Source organism: Rhodamnia argentea, chromosome 4, assembly GCF_020921035.1.
Source record: "Rhodamnia argentea isolate NSW1041297 chromosome 4, ASM2092103v1, whole genome shotgun sequence".
Taxonomy (NCBI): domain Eukaryota; kingdom Viridiplantae; phylum Streptophyta; class Magnoliopsida; order Myrtales; family Myrtaceae; genus Rhodamnia; species Rhodamnia argentea.
In genome coordinates this window covers 1,345,802-1,349,735 of record NC_063153.1, presented here as the reverse complement: position 1 = coordinate 1,349,735, position 3,934 = coordinate 1,345,802, and positions in this window count along the sequence as shown.

The following is a 3,934-nucleotide window of genomic DNA, read 5'->3' as shown; positions in this document are numbered from 1 at the left end:
AAATACTTCTCATAAAAAGCCTTAACAAAGGCATTCCAAGTTATCTCGGTGCCCAAAGGAAAGATTGTTCCTTTAGTAGCCTTTCACCAATAATGTGCATTACCTTGGGCCTGATACTCTGCCGGTGCCACACGATCAACTTCCGAACACTCCCGAAACGAGACTATCTTTTCAAGTTCATCGATCCACAATTTCGCTTCATCGGGATTCCCGGTACCAGCAAATTTAGAAGGTCTCAATTTTAAAAATTGTTCAATTAAACACTACATATAACGTCCACCTTGACCGGTCCCGTTTTCGAACGTCGAAGCGTTAGCAAAAGCATTAGCCATCTCCTACTGAACCTAGTACTCTATGAGGTTACCAATTTGAGTTAAAGCTTACGAAATTCCATCCAGTTGGGGATCTTATCCTGGTGGTCTTCCACGAGTTCCCATCTTATTCTATTGTCAAAAAGCTGGCTGGGGAAAGTTCTATACAACTATCCCTAAAGTTAGTATCAATTTAAAACAACAACAGTAAAGATTAAAACTAACAATCATATGCATGTAGTGTTTCCTATTCACTAAACCCATGACTCCAAGACACCTTATCACTCCAGGTATAAACTCTGCTTTGATACCAAAATCAAATGTGATACCCTCGACCGGACCCCAACGCCATACTCGAGAAGCAATGTTACGTGTGTGCATTTGACTTAGCATCATTTGGAGCTAGAGTCGGTTACAGCCGCGAGGCCTAGGTGTCAACATGTGAGGTTCCGTGACATCCCAAGCACGTCACCTCAACTCGTATCATATATTATTATATATTCAATGAATTAATTCATGCGAAAAAAGGTTTTCAAATTCTCATCAATTAAAGAACCATAACAAGAAGGAAACACAATGCAAATATATATAACAAAGCATACTATTTTATGAACGTATTATTCATCTCATTTACACTACTAATCTAATATATGCCTTTATTTACATATGATATTGGTTTAGGGGTAAGGCAACGCCTATCTCTTCTAGTTGCGTGGATGTCCGAGAAGTTGCCAACCAAAAATTGTCCTTCCTTCTTCATCAAAAACTTGCATTTTTTTGTTTTCGCCTTACATGTCATGCGGCTATCTATCACCTTGAAACTTGGTGGTTCATCAAAATCTCTTATTGGACCTATGAGATCTTTACCAAGTACCAAGTACCAAGTACAACGCTATATATCGTTGAGGAACCCAATGATCTAGTCCCTCCTCCACATATAAGGTTGAGAGATAGCGGCGAAAAGTAGTGTCGCTATCGACGTCTACGACATCCATGTGCGTAACTTCAATGGACATAACAAGGCCAAAACGAGGAGGTGGAATAACGGCCATACCTACAAGTCTAAAAAATTAAAGGGATGAGAACAACTTCTCGGTAAGCAAAAATCTAAACTTATGTTAGGAAGTTAGCTAATATTATACTCATGAGACATGTAATTGAAAAATAAATCGGCAAGAGCACTTCCTCATCTATTCGGCCATATATATAAAAGTAAGCAAGCATGCAATTCTCATCATTTCATGTTCCTCCCATACTTTTCACGGGCCCACTCATCCCTTCTTGACGAAGCATCTTCGCATGCACATTTCTGAGGCTTCCCATAGGGAAACTCAACCATGACTCAAGTAAAGGCTTTCGTCGTTCCATTCGATTCGTCCTATGCCAAATCTCATTATTAGGATGAGTTTGCTTGCCCATGAATGAGGCATATCATGTCATACACTATAGGCTCATCGCCATGAGTGGCAAAGCATGAAAAGAGCACACGAGCTACAACTTTCTCATGCAAGCACATAAGTCGACACTAGTTTTCACCATAACAAAAGTTTAGAAATTCACTTACTTATCTTGTTGACAAGAACTATTGAAAAGGCAAGGCAAGGGTCGGCGGTGGCGTGTGGTGGCTGAAAATGGGTGGCGGTGTACGTGTAGTATGGGTGGTAAGGAGTTGTGCCGAGAGGGAGAACGAAGAGGGAAAGTGGCATGTAGAATAGGTGAGGTCAAGAAAATCCTTAGCTTATTTATACTTTAATTTTGTAATTTATTTTCTAAATTGTAGTTTCCATTGTCTTCATCTTGTTGTTATTAAGTTACCACTTCATCTAATAGTTGATAAGGCAATTTATCATTGGTTCATGTGGCTTTCTATTAACTAATCCACCTATGTATTCTAATGGAGCTATATTCCTAGATGTGGACATTTATCTAATTGAAAATGTGATACTCTCCTCTTGTGCCACGCACCTATATGAGGTGTTCCTCTCTTGATGATCCCCAATTATTCCATCCTTATTTTCTAATATCAATTAGGGTTTTCTAATGATCTTGATTAATTATAATTGAAATGAGGCTAATAGCATAAGGATTGGCGCTATTGGCGCCATTTATACTCAAGGGCTGACTTAAATGGTTGTCACCAATTATAGTCAATTCCCGATCAAGCTTGTGAGTGACGTAACTAATTTTCTAATTGATCCTCCTTTAGAAGTACTAGGTTGGTTCAAAACTATCACTAATGGTAATTTGGGCATTGTAAGGATATGGTAATAATAGGTCAAAGATTCTGTAATCTTTTTAGAAAATCGTGTTTGATCGGTCAAAGATTATAGAAGATTTAGCAATCATTATAGAAGATTTTATTTTTACTTTTCAAAGATTTGGTAATTATTATGAAAGATTTAGTAATCATTACAGAGGATTTGGTAATGATTATAGAAGATTTCATTTTGACTATTCAAAGATTTCATAATCATTACAAAGGATTCTGTTTTGACTTTTCAAAGATTCCGTAATTATTACGGAAGGTTTTGATTGACTCGATCAAAGATTTCCTAATGATGACGGAAGATTGACTGGAAAAATCTTGTGTAGTTATTCGTATCAAGGATCAGATCAAGTTTCTTGACTTCCAATCATGACCGGTTCCCAACCGAGCCATGATAGAGGTGCGACTGGTATGCCGCTAGGCACGGTCGGATGCGCCAAGTGACACGACTAGGCATGTGGTCCGGCGTATCCTAGACCTATCCTATCGTCATCAAGGTCGAGCATTTTCACGTCTAGCTCGAGTTTAAGATCGAATCACTCAATCCTAAATCGGACATTCAACCGAACACAACCGAGGTAACCTTTCAAGACCAACTTACGATTGATGCGGGATTGGATTGCCTCGGTTTGTAATCCTTCCACGACATAATGCACAGCTAAGGGTGATTAGTCCATGGTCGGCGCATGATGGATACGGGGTTCTAGTGGAATTCTGCCTTAGACGAATCCATGACTAGTTAGTTTGTATGTCATACAATGCTCGCAGTTGATCCTTGAATGAATTCTTGGTCGGGTATAGACCCACTCATGGTTGATTCATAGTCGACGAGTGTCCGAACAAAATCGATCCGTGTCGGGTTTGGATTCGCCCTATGCTTGGTCAAAGGCTACCGTAAAATTGGCACCCCAATCGGATGCTCAATTGGACGTTACCAAGGCACGATAGCTTGCAAACAGTGCATGTTCGAGCACTAAAACTGATCATGACTTGCTCATAGACAGATTTCCACGATTAGTGAACTATCTCTATTCCCGATCATCCGTGGTTCCAAACTATAACTCGTCCATTATCGATACTTGGATCGACCCTAAAATTTGGGGTGTCACAAAGCGGGTTGATCATGAGTAAGATAAATATCCAGATCACAAGAGCAGGTCGATTATGAACTGAATAAAATAAATCAAGAACACGAGAGGGGGTCGATCATGAGCTTAAAAGGGTATCAAAGTCACAAGAGACAATCGATTATGACTTGATAAAGATTTATCAAAAACACGAGAGCAGGTCCATCATGGTTTGATAAATATCTCATGAGAGCAGGTCCACCATGAGTAAGATAAATATCTAGATCACA